The sequence below is a fragment of the Pan troglodytes genome, chromosome 2 (genome assembly GCF_028858775.2).
Source record: "Pan troglodytes isolate AG18354 chromosome 2, NHGRI_mPanTro3-v2.0_pri, whole genome shotgun sequence".
Classification (NCBI taxonomy): domain Eukaryota; kingdom Metazoa; phylum Chordata; class Mammalia; order Primates; family Hominidae; genus Pan; species Pan troglodytes.
In genome coordinates, this window is record NC_086015.1 from 153,919,720 (window position 1) to 153,933,301 (window position 13,582).

At 45.0% G+C, this 13,582-nt stretch overlaps 1 long non-coding RNA gene across 1 annotated transcript; it reads right to left on the bottom strand.

The window, feature by feature from the left end:
* Positions 1 to 8,423: 8,423 nt before the first annotated feature.
* LOC134809616 (uncharacterized) lies at positions 8,424 to 12,765 on the bottom strand. Its single transcript, XR_010155844.1, has 3 exons — positions 12,639 to 12,765; positions 11,091 to 11,157; positions 8,424 to 8,508 (listed from the first exon to the last, which is right to left on the bottom strand). It is a non-coding gene; the product is annotated as an uncharacterized LOC134809616 (long non-coding RNA).
* Positions 12,766 to 13,582: the final 817 nt, after the last annotated feature.

Genomic DNA, 13,582 nt, shown 5'->3' on the forward strand with positions numbered 1-13,582 from the left:
GGGTGAGAGAGACAGTTGCACCCGACTGGGTGCTTAGTATTTCTATAGAGTGGCTTAAGCATGGCAACTGATTAATGAGAGGAGCAGGAGATGACTTGCATTGTTTTTACTAAGATAATGTTTTGTTTTGTTTTGTTTTGTTTTTTTTGGAGAATGGCAGATTGGGTTTATTGAGAGAGGTGACTGAAAGGAACTCAAATCACCCCCTTGGTACTGCTATTTATATTACTGCATTGTGTGGAAATCCTTAGTGGCAAATAAAGCTTTGGGCTGATGTTTAAGGCCCTCTACAATATAATCTTAACCCGACTTTTCTAGCTTTAACTTCGCCTACTCTTATACAGACCTGAATGGATGCTGCACATCCTGTTGGCCCAGCTGCAACTTCAGCCACTGCTGCAGCAACCAGTTTTGTGCAGGTGTGGCTGATGGCTCTGGCTTTGGCTGCCTGACGTTTCCTGGATCCTGCAGCGTGGCACAGGACACATTTGCCTCCTGGTTGCCTTCTGGACTTGCAGGGTACTTACCGTGATAGGGGGTACCCTTTGATGAGCTGGGGATGGGAACTGGAGGGTGAAGACCTCCCTCTTCTCTCTCTCAGTGGACAATTCTGAGGTCCTTCTACACAGTGCCTCAGAAGCCCCCAGCGGGATTGAGCCTCAGTTACCTAAGGCAGTGACTGGCAGATAATGCACCTGTGCTGGCTTTCTTTCCTCCCCTACTCCCCTCTTCAGTCCTTCAGTCTGTTGCCTGGAATCACTTTCCTAAATAAATGTCTTTTTTTTTTTTTTAGAGGGAGCCTCGCTCTGTTGCCCAGGCTGGAGTGCAGTGGTGTGATCTCGGCTCCCTGCAACCTCTGCCTCCTGGGTTCAAGCGATTCTCCTGCCTCAGCCTCCTGAGTAGCTGGGATTACAGGCACATGTCACCTCGCCTGGCTAATTTTTGTATTTTTAGTAGAGATGGGGGTTTCACCATGTAGTATACACCATAAGAATGTGTATACCTTTGCCAGGCTGGTCTCGAGCTCCTGACCTCAGGTGATCTGCCCACCTTGGCCTCTGAAAGTGCTGGGATTACAGGTGTGAGCCACCATGCCCAGCATTTCCTAAATAAACTTCATATAAGCTTTGTCTCAGGCTCTGCTTGCTTTGGGGAAACAACAGTCACCACCCTATTTGCTGTTTTTTGATGATGTTCCTTGCTCTTCATCTATTCAGTTCTTTAATACTTGCCTGGGGAACATCTAGTGTGCTCCTGGTCTGGGAAAGGGCCCTAAAATATAAAACGGAATCAGTCACAGGCCTTGCTCTTGAGGAGTTCTTGGTTTAAGAGAGAGAGAGAACAGACAGCTTAAAAAAAAAAAAAAAAGTCAGTGTATCACAAGGTGAATGCTGTTCCAGAGAACCAGGAAGGAAGAACACAGGAGACAGGACAGCTGAACTGGCTTGGGGTATCTGAGGAGGTTTTCTCAGGAGCGTCTTTTAAAGGATGAACAGGAAGTAGTTTACAGGAACAAGGTGGGAAAAGACCTTCTGGGCTGAGAGACTAGTCTGGGCAGAGACACAGAGTCATGAAAGAACTCGGTATGTTTGTGAACTGTGGGAAGTTCAGGGAGACTGGAGCGGAGGGTGCCTTAGGAATGTGCTATAGAGGAGTCTGTCAAGACCTGGGTGCCTGCTACACTCCGAGAGGTCAGCGAACGGGCCCTCAGTGGCTTCTTTTGCGTTGATGGCCTGGTCTGTATTTCCGCACTAGGTGGCCCTCTCATTGTTGCCATGACTGCTGGCCAGTGGACACCTGCAGGAATGGACTTGGGGTAGGCCTGAGGCCCCAGTCTGCTGGGGTGCTCCTGGGAAACTGAGTCTCGCCTCACCTAGTCTCATGGTAATGTGCAAGGGTTGTTTTGCATCAGCTTCTTGCCACTGGGGAGAGCCAGCCTGCAGCCAGAGCTTCCAGCACAGCCGGAAGAGGCTGGGAGGGTGTATCCACTTCCCCACCCACTAGAAGAATGTGTCTACCTTTGCCTGGGAGCAGGCTGTGCAATCTCCTGCTCGTGTGTGTCTCTGTTTACTTTGCCATGAAACAATCCTGTGTGGGTCTGCTGGTGTCTTCCCTCCCATTGACCCCTATATCTTGACGGGTAACCATGCATCTCCTGACTCAGGGAAAAGACAGTGACTTTTTAAATATTTATTAACTAATTAATTAATTTTTTTTTTTTTTTTTAGAGACAGGTTCTTGCTCTGTCACCCAGGCTGGAAGTTCAGTGGCATGATCATAGCTCACTGCAGCCTTGGACTCCTGGACACAGTGATCCTTCCACCTCCTGAGTAGCTGGGACTATAGGCACACACCACTATGCCCAGTTACTTTTGTTTTGTAGAGACAGGGTCTCGCTATATTGCCCAGGCTGGTCTTGAACTCCTGGCCTCAAGTGATCCCTGCCTCAGCCTCCCAAAATATTGGGATGACAGGTGGGAGCCACTGCACCCTGCTGAGACCAGTGACTTTTAAAGTCGACTAGTGGCTGTCCGAATCAAGTGGTCCCCTCTTTGGCAGTAGTTGGTAAGGAGTAGAAATCAAAGGATACACAGAGAAGATGCTAGGCAGAAGTAGTGAGGATTGGAGGAGAGCAGAGAGAAGCAGGGTGCTGGCAGCAGGAGAAGCAGACTGAATGTGGCTGAGTAACACCGATGTGCCAACACCAGCGGCTAGGAGATAGTGAGGCTTCAGACCCCAGTGGGGCCTGGTGAGATTTCCATTTCTGAACTACACTCCAGAGTGCCAGAAACCTGCTGGTGTGGCTGGTCCTGCGCTCCAGGAAGTGAAAATAGACACGCACTTTCCTATTCCTGTACATATCCTAACACGGAGTAGCGTCAGCAGAGACACTGCCTGGCCATGCTACTTCCCACCATGTAAACTTGAGTAAGTAACTGAGCACTCTGTGTCTCAGGTTCCTCACTTGTAAACTGGGCTGTTACTGGTGTCTGCTTCATAGGGTTGTTTTGATGCTTGAATGAGTTAATGGGCTTAAGATGTGGAGAAGGGCCTGCTGGTGCATATGAAGTACTCTGTAAGCAGGTAGCGGTCTGGGTCTGGGCAGGACACCCAAATTGGGTAACTGAGGAGAGGCTGAGAGACTATTTACAAAAGTATAGGTCAGATGAAGGGACAAAGGATGATGGAACACCATGGGCTATAACTGGCTGAGAAGTCTTTAGTACTCCTAGGCCTGATGAGGCGAAGGGAGGAAGTAGTTATCAGACACCCAGCAGCCTCAAAACGGGGTGACAGGGCAGGAACTGTGGGGGTCTGGACAAGAGTGCAGCTGGGCCAACCTGGCCCTACAGGGCAGGAGTGGAAAGCATACATACTCTTAAGACTTCTCCCTAACTCTGATCTCCTGCCCATGATACCCAAAGGCCAATCCGATTGGAGGCCAAAGGATGAGGCTGTTAGGTGGTTACAAAACGCAGTGGTCAGCCTGCCAGGCCCAGAGCAGTTGGTGAGGCATGGAGCAGGGATCTAGGAGCCACTGCAGCCTCTCCAGCACAAATATCGCCAATGTTGGCTGCAGTATTGTTATTACAATAGAGGCCTTTCACTTGAGGCCTTGACCGAGTCGCCATTCCTTGCAAACAAAAGAGCCTTACAGAGGCTGGGCACGGTGGCTCATGCCCGTAATTCCAGCTCTTTTGGAGGCCGAGGTGGGTGGATCACATGAGGTCAGGAGTTCAAGACCAGCCTGGCCAACATGGTGAGACCCCGTCTGTACTAAAAATACAAAAATTAGCCAGGCGTTGCCGCAGGCACCTGTAATCCCAGCTACTAGGGAAGCTGAGGCAGGAGAATCACTTGAACCCAGGAGGCGGAGGTTGCAGTGAGCTAATGCCACTGCACTCCAGCGTGGGCGACAAGAGCAAGGCTTCACCACCCCCCCCCCCAAAAAAAAAAAAGACTAACAGAGAAGGGCAACGGGAGCTCTGCAGGGAGACCTAGGGGACCACGCCATTCCCGTGGTCATCATCAGGTACTCTGTTTACCAGCTCTACTCTGTTTACCAGTCTCCCGCACTAGCTGGGAAAAGCTCTCTGGGGCAGGGCAGAAGTCTTTTCCTCTTTATAACCAGAGTGTCCAGCAGAACCAGGGACTTGTCACTGAGGGCTCTGTTGAGGTTTAAGGAACCCCTAAGAACCTGCTACTCCAGCAGATAGGAGAAGGAAGCACTTAGGGCCTTAGGGGAGAACGCTGAGTCAGGGAACAGTGTGTGCTGCTGTTGCGTGTGTGTGCTTGTGAACATTCACATTTTATACACGTCAGAGAGAAAGTTGAAGGCATTGCCTGTTTTGGGCTGAGGAGGCCAGGCCCCAGATGAGGCTTCTCCCTGGAGCCCCTCTTTTGTCAGCTCCCATTTATGCCAGGCCCTGGGCTTCCCTGGATCTCACAACTCATTGCAACCCTGTGGAGTTGGCAGCGTGCCTGTTTTATGGACAAGGACGCTGAGGCCAATGAATTCACAAAGGTAGCGGTAATTAGGAGTGTCTGAATTTGAGCCCAGATATGGCTTGAAAGCCTGAGTTCTTTTATTTTTTGAGGGGAAGTCTTGCTCTGTCACCCAGGCTGGAGTACAGTGGCATGTTCTCGGCTCACTGCAACCTCCGCCTCCTGGGTTCAAGCAATTCTCCTGCCTCAGCGTCCTGGGTAGCTGGGATTACAGGTGCCCGCCACCACGCCCAGCTAATTTTTGTATTTTTAGTAGAGACGGGGTTTTGCCATGTTGGTCAGGCTGGTCTCAAACTCCTGACCTCAAGTGATCTGCCCACCTCTGCCTCCCAAAGTGTTGGGATTACAGGCGTGAGCCACCGTGCCTAGCCAGCCTGAGTTCTTAATCATTGAGCTAGTGTTTCCCAGTGGAGATACTGCAGGTCATCATTTGAATTTTTGTCACTTCTGTGTATTTCCTGTTTATCATTTACTTAACATTTTTCTCGAAATTGTCTTTTTTGGTATTTTAAACAAGTTTACTTGAAAAGGAAACTGTATCACTACCATAAATGGAGAGCTAGAATCACCTACTGTAAATAGAAGGTATCATAAATATAAACACAAAGGAATTCTTGGTCTCCAGCGTGGCCAACTCCAAATTCTAGAGCAGAATGATTTTGAAGTAACTCCATTCCTTTTAATTGCTTCGTTGCCTTGAGAGGCCTCTCTCTCCTCTATCTGTCTGGGCTCTAAGATATGTAAAATTGGATTTGATCAGATTGTAGCCAGAGGTGTGCTGGTAAATGTTTAACAACAGGTGCTCCAGAAATTAAATTTTTTTTTAACACACGCAAGTGTCAGATAAATCTTACTGATATAAAGGAATTGTAGCACCCAATGTACAAATAATAAGAAATTATACAGTATTCTAAACTGTAAATTCCATATAGCTTATTGATTCCCTCAGAATGTTTTCATTGCTTTTTGCTGAACCGTTGTATCTGAACCTTGTATTTTGCTGAACCCTTGGCATATATTGTATGCCAACCTGTGGTTGATATTGACAAACAAGCAATTATGACATAAATGCTGGTTGGTACCAGTAAGATTAAAATGAAGAAGCCTTAACTTTCAGATGTTTGTCAAAATTTCACTGGTTCATCAGTGTCATCAATGATGTGAGTGACTTCTTTATTGATTTGGGCAATAGTTTTTGACTGCTAGAAAAATATTTCTTCAACTTTTTTTTCTATTTGCAATGTAATGGTTCCAAGTATGACATAATTCTAAGTTAAAGCTCTATTATTAACATTTTCTTCATCATTTTCTTAAGTCTAGACAACAACTAATAAATCAAGCCCCAATTTGTTGCTTTTGCCACTTTCTAAGTACTAAATACTGCTACTGTTAAATATATACTGTTAAATATAATACTGTTAAATATAACTTATTTAATTATAAATCCAGAATTTAATTTTTAATAATAGCTGTGTTTATCAACTGGCTCTCAAGATTCCTAAACATTTGACTGTTGCAAGTTGGTATGTGCCGGCTCCTGTGTGCCACTGATTATGGCCCTTATCTTGAAACCAGGCAAGCTGCATATGTTCCCCTTGTGGAGTCACCATCCAGAATAATTTCTACTCTTTTTAGACGTAAACACGCCGCTGTGCTCTGCTCCAATAAAATAGCAAAGTTTTTCTCTCCTCGCACTTTCTCACCTCAGCTCCTACTTTCCTTCCCCGGACTCCGCTCCCTGGATATTCCTTGAACACACGAGACATGCACACCTCAGGGCCTTTGGACTTGTTATTTCCCCTGCCTAGAATGTTTTTCCTCCAATTAGCTGCATGTTTCATTCCCTCACCTCCGTCAAGCATTTGCTCAAATATCACTCTGTTTATAACTGCGATCCCTCCTCTCCCCTACTCCCCTACTGACCATCCCTTCTACCTGCTTTATTTTTCTCCATAGCATTGACTATCTTCAGTGTATTATACTGTATAAAATCTTTGCATATATTTTGTTTATTGCCTTCTTCTCTCCATGAGAATGTAAGCAACACAAAGGCTAGAGGTTTTTTGCTTGTTTGTTTTATTTTGTTTTGAAGACAGGGTCTCACTCTGTCACCCAGGCTGGAGTTGCAGTGGTGAAATCTCAGCTCATTGCAACCTCCACCTCCCGGGTTCAAGCAATTCTTGTGCCTCAGCCTCCTGAGTAGCTGGGACTACAGGCTTGCACCACCACGCTTGGCTAATTTTTTTTTGTAGTTTTAGTTGAGACTGGGTTTCACCATGTTGGCCAGTCTGGTCTCAAACTCCTGGCTTCAAGTGACCTGCCAGCCTTGGCCTGCCAGAATGCTGTGATTACAGGTATGAGCCACCATGCCCAGCCAAGGGCTAGAGTTTTTGTACATTTTGCTGGATCCTTTGTGTATGGAACAGTACCTGGCATAGTGTAGGGAAGCAGTATGTATATATGTGTGTTGGATAAATGAATGAATATATAATATGTAATATATAATAGAAACATTCTTACATTGCCTCTGATGAAATGCTTATGTCTCTTTTAATCTATAGATTCTCCTTCTATCTCTTTTGCTTTCTTGAAATTATTTATTGAAGAACCCAGGTTCCCCATAGCAGAGTTTCCTACAGTCTCATTGCAGCCCAAGAATATAATCTGCTCAGATTCAGATTTGATTTTCCTTTTTACAAGACTGCTTCAAACCAACCAGGGAACTACTGGGGAAAAAACCCTGATGGCTTCATAGTTGATGGTGGTGATGGGTACATCTATAACACAAAGGACAGTGTCTGTCTGTCATGTAAATTTATATATATATATATATATATATATATATATATATATATATATATATATACACACACACACATGCATGAGGCAGGGATCCAACTTCATTCTTTTGCATGTGAATATCCAGTTGTCCCATTTGTTGAAACAATTATTCTTTCTCCATTGAATTATCTTGGCACTCTTGTCTAAAAAAGGGAAGATTTTAAATTAGATTTGTGTGACCAGATTTGCTGCTTTCATAACTTATTTTGGTGGAAATATTGAGAATTCTAGTCAACATCTATTCAGCTCCAGGGTGGAAAATCCATTCAAACTGGCTCAAGTTTGAATAACGGGGGCTCCTACTGCCTAGACTGTGGTCTTGAATCATTGTTTCACACTAAAGAAATCAAGGTTCCTTGAAGACATCGTTGATTACATGTTGAGTGCAGGAAAAGAACAAGATGAGCCTGGAACATCAGAGGCTATTTGTGGTCATGTCAAAAGCACTCAGGAACCAAGCTGAATATGCATTTGTCAGGCCAAGATGGAATGATATGAGTATCAACAAGGATAATAATAGCAATGAATTGAAATACATAAAAAAGTTAAAATCCATGAATTCATAATGATATTCTTTTTTTTAAGAGACATAATGATTTTTAGTTTTTGAGACAGGGTCTTGCTCTGTCATCCAGGCTGGAGTGCAGTGGTGTGATCTCGGCTCACTGCAACCTCTGTCTCCCAGGTTCAAACGATTCTCCTGCCTCAGCCTCCCAAGTAGCTGGGACTATAGGCATGCACCACCACACCTGGCTAACTTTTGTATTTTTAGTGGAGACGAGGTTTCACCATTTTGGCCAGGCTGGTCTCGAACTCCTGACCTCAGATGATCTGCCCGCCTTGGCCTCCCAAAGTGCTGGGATTACAGGCATGAGCCACCATACCTGGCCTGCCTGATATATTTTTAAAATGTTACTTCATTGGTTTTATTTTTGGAGGATGCTAAAAAACTACCTCATTGTTTTGAAAACTGATAAAGGAAAATAATCAGGCATTTATGTTATCTTTCCCTTGTAAAATGTACCTTAGGGTAAACAAATAGTTGAAAAGAGGAAGTTTGTCACTATAGAAGTTTTCCAGTTCATAAAGAAGGAATGATTTGAAAGATCATTCTGTAATTCCTCACAGGTGAATATGAGCCATCAATGGCCGATAATATCACTAAAAGAGACAAAGAGACAGAGTTAGAGGAAGAGAGCAACAGGCATTGTCCTTTGTGTTATAGACATACACATCACTACCATCACCTATGAAGCAGTCTTCCTTTTTTTTTCTCCCCAACAGTTCCCTGGTTGGTTTGAAGCAGTCTTACAAAAAGAAAAATCAAATCTGAATCTGATAAAATGATATTTTGGGGTTGCAATGAGACTATAGGAAACTCTGCTATAGGAACCCTGGGTTTTTCAATAAATAACTTCAAGAAAGGAGAAGAGATGGAGGGAGAATCTGTAGATTAAAAGAGACATAAGCATTTTATCAGTAGCAATGTAAGGATCTTATATATGTATCCCAGTTCAAACAGACTGTATATCAACCAGAGAAATGTGACCTCTGACTGGATATTTGATTATATTAAAATTTATAATTTTTATAGATATAAAAACAGTATTGTGAGTATGTTTCAAAGTCCTAATCTTTAGATATTCTATACTGAAACATATACAGATGAAATGATATGATGCCTGGGATTTGATTCAAAGAAATCCACACGTGGATGTAGGTGAGGGTATAGATGCAGCACAGCTGGCCAAGAGTTGATAATGGTTGAAGTTGGTGATAACACATTGAATTCGTTATATTATTCTCCTTCCTTTTGAAAATTTACTAATAAAATGTTTTTTTAAAAGTTATACATCTTGGCTGGGTGCAGTGGTTCACGCCTGTAATCTCAGCAGTTTGGGAGGCTGAGGCGGGTGGATTGCTTGAGGTCAGGAGTTCAAGATCACCCTGGCCAACATGGTGAAACCCTGTATTTACTAAAAATACAAAAATTAGCCGGGCATGGTGGCAGGTGCCTGTAATTCCAGCTACTCAGAGGCTGAGGCAGGAGAATCGCTTAAACCCGGGAGGCGGAGGTTGCAGTGAGCTAAGATGGCACCACTGCACCCCAGCCTGGGCAACAGAGAGAGACACCATCTCAAAAAAAAAAAAAAAGTTATACATCTTGACAGCAATAATCATAAAATTAAGCAAAATTAGAAGGAGGGAGAAACTTTGTGTGTTACTTTCTTCAATTTTGGTGGTGGGAGTGAATAAATATGGTCTAAAATTGAAAAAAAAAGTGATAAGAAGAATTAATTGTGAAGGCACAGTGGGCTGTCTCCAAGATGCCTCAAAGCAGGAAATGGAGTGTTTCTGGGCTCCCTGGGGAGGGATTAGGACCTGGCAGGGTGGGCGGCAGTGGCTGCTCCCTCCACCCCTAGGGGCCTCTTGCTATCAAGTCTTTTCCTTTGCTAGTGTGCTGACTTTCCAGGGCTGTGTGACTCTGGTGCACACCACTGACTGTCTTTGACTCTCTCAAGAGAATCTGACTGGTGGCTGCTCAGCCAATGAACCACTGGCCTGGGTAAGGTCTTATCAGCTGTGGCCTGCATTACAAGTTTGTGGGTGTGTGAATTAGTGGGGGGTTTGCATGGGGTGTTCCAGGAACTATGGGCAAGGCAAATTCTCTAGAAGAAGTAGTTTTTATTTTGGACACGGTTCGTCCTGAAATTTAGCTAGTATGAGGATGGGTTAAAGGATAGATTAGAATTAGGGACCAGACAAGGCACTGCTGAACTTTGATATTCACTCGGCACCTTCTATGTGTCTGACCTTGTGTGGGTGTCAGGAACGCGGGGACAAAGGAAGTGTGAGAGAAGAATAGCCCTGAGAAGTGGATGGGAGGTGGACAAGGCTGGACTTAGGCATTGAGTGGATTGGTCTTGATCCAGGAGAGGCTGATCTCTTGGCACATCCTCCTAACTACCTCAGCCTTGCAAAAACCTACCCAACACCCAAGGCCCAATGCACGTGCTGCTTTCTCCCGGAAGCCTTTTCCAATCCTCTTTTGAACTCCATAGCAATTTGTACGTCCTTGTCTTAACTTGCTTTGCAAACATAGTTGATGTAGTTGTGGTTGCATATTTCATGCTACTGTAAGTTGCCTCTTTGTTTGATGCTTTCAGACTTCTGCTAGACTGTAAAGTCCATATCTGAGTCACTTTTGCAGGCAGCAGGGCTGTTGGAAGGGCTACATTCCTGAGTGTAAATCCCATTTTCACTGCTTACAAGCTGTGTGACTTTGGGCAAGTTACTTAGCCTCTCTGAGCCCCCACCTTCTTGTTTGTTAATGGGAGTGATAATACCCACCTCAAGGTGTTTTGTTTTGAAAATTAAACCATATCAAGGATATAAAGTACAGGACCAAGCACAGGGCAGTTGATTGGTGTGTATTGAATTGAGGAGGAATAACTCGGATCTTGAGGGATGAGCAGCATTAGCATAGTGGGCGAGATAAGGGAAAGGGAAGGGCATGCTCCAAGCTGTTCTCTTCAGTCCCTCCAGGGGAGGGGGCAGCGTGCGGGGCCACACTCTGGACAGGGCAGCTACTCCTCACATTGTCAGCAGAAGCCACTGCAGTTCTAGGACTCAGGCAGCCACACTCTTGTCCAGTGTAATGGAAACTGCCTTCTGAGCTGCATGCACCCTTACTTGATATCAATGTACCAGGGACTCGGATCTGTAACTAGGACAGTACTTACAGCTTGTCTCTCAGGGAAATGGTGTTGGATGGTCCTCAGGAATATTTCTTCCAGGTTTTCATGGAACCTAGAAAAACACCACAGCTTGCTAAGGTGTAAACCTCTCAGACGCCTGGGATGTTCTAGACTGAGCTGCAGCCAGTGCCTTTCTCCTGTTCAGGGCTGGATATGCACAGACGCCCTCACCAGGGCCTTCTAAACATAATTTGCTTCAACCCTTGCTTGTTGGCACAATTTTTTTCCCACCTCTCTCTATTTCAATAATGGCTGCTTCCTGACCATCTCTACTGCATAAGTAAGTAATCTGCCCTGGAAATTTGTCTTTCTGATTACTTTGCCCCCGCTGTGATTGCCTCCTTCTCCACATCATCCATTTCGCTCTCTCTTTTGGATCCTTCCCATTGGCACAGTGCCATGCTCTAGTGGCTCCAATTTTTAAAACACAAAATAAAAATCTTTCATTGATCCCACTATTCTCCTGCGGCAACTCCTTCATTTCTCTACGTCTTCTCTGCGGAACTTCTTAAAAGCCTTGTCTATAGCAACTTGTCTATAGCTCTATAGCTATAGCTCCTGCCTCCTCTACCTCACCCATGCCCTGTTCTCTCCCTCACCTGCTCTCCTCTGGGCTTCTGTCTTCTCCACTCCATGAGACTGCTCTTGACATCTTGCCATGACCTCGATTGTCTTCTCAGTGGCTAACTCCTCTGTTCTACTTGAGCCAGATTTTTTTCCTGGGGTTCTGTGATGCCGTACTGTCTAGGAGTTCCCCTCATCTTGATGGCCACTTCCTCTATCCACCCTCATTTCCAGGCTCTGGCTCCTCATGTGACCTCTAAAAGGTTGGCAGTCCCAGGAGATAGGCCTGAGTCCCACCCTCTTTTCTGTCTGTATGCACCTCCCTCCATTGCCCAAACCCCGGGGTCTTCTCACTTCCACCCCACAGCTTAAACACCATACATATAGTGATGGTGCACACATTTTGGTATTTCCATCCTGGCCTTTCCTCAGAGCTCCAAGCTCATACAAACAACTGTCTGGTTGATGTCTTCAGCCATGTGTCTCTTTAGATTTCTGCCCTATGCTGGCTCCTTCACTAGTCTCTGCCCCAATACATGGAACTTCTTACCCATTTACTCAGGATGAGAGCCTAGGAGTGATCATCCTTGATTCTCTCTTTTCCTTATTCCTATAATCATCACCCCTCTCCCACCCATCCAACTTTTTAGCAACTCCTGTTAACTCTACCTTGAAAACAGAGCCCAAATATGCCCATTTCTGTTAATCTCTACCTTTGCTCACTCTGTCCAAGCCATAATTATCTTTCACTGGGTGAAATGCAATAGCTTCCAAAATGCTTCCATTCCTGCCCTTTATAATCATTGTTTTTGTTGTTTTGTTTTGTTTTAATTGAACACCTACAGCACTTTTTAAAAACCCGAATCCCATCATCCATGCTCCTTGAAACTTTCCAGTGGCCTCCCATTGTACCTGGAAAGAAAGCCAGACCCCTAGCTGGCCTCACAGGGCAAGGCTCTAGCTCCTTACCTGCCTCACCTCAAAGCATTTTCCCTGCTGGTTCTGCCTCAGGCCTCTGCACTTGCTGTTCCTTTCTTGCTGCAATGCTTCCCTCCAGGTGGTTTTTACATTCACTTGCATTCCTCAGCCTTCCCTGGTTATTCAATCTACAGTATTGGCAGGTGACATCACTTGTCTCAGTGGCTGTATGAGAAATACAAGAGAAAATGAGGCAGTGAGGTTGGACTGGGTCAGAGGTTCTCAACCCTGACTGTGTGCTGGTCCCTTCTGGGAAGCTTTAAAAAGCACACAGAAGCTCAGCCTTACTGCCAAGAATTCTAACTTAGGTCCTGGCATTCTTTAAAGTTCCCCACATGATTCCAAAGGACGTGTGGGGTGATAACCTTTGATCCAACCAGTGCTTCCCAAACTTGAACATGCATCCACATCACCTGCATACTGTGTTAAAATGCGGATTCTGGTCAGGAGGTCTGGGGTGGAGGCTGAGATGCTGCATTTCTAACAAGTTCCCAGGTGATGCTGATGCCGCTGGTGCATGGACCACACTTTAACTAGTGAGGGTCTGAACGATTTCTAGGTCTCCATCCCCTTCTAGCATGCCATGACAGTGGGGAAGGCAGTTCCAAAGCACAGGTGGTATGTTCTGTATTCACCAAGCATCCTGCACCCCTCCATCCTTGTTCATCTTTATCTGTTACAAATAAGCAATATTTCTGCTGATGGTCAAAATATGTGAAAGCCAAATAAGAATAATGATGGATCACGTGATATGGTGAAGGGGCATGGACTCCACAATGGGTTCATATTCCAATTCTGTTTCTTACCAGCTGTGTGAGTGTAGGCAAATTACTTAATCTCTCTGAGCCTTCATTTCCTCAACTCCAAAATGGGGATAATAAACACTGCTTATTTTATTGAGAGGATTAAATGGGTTAATACAGACAAAGCACTTT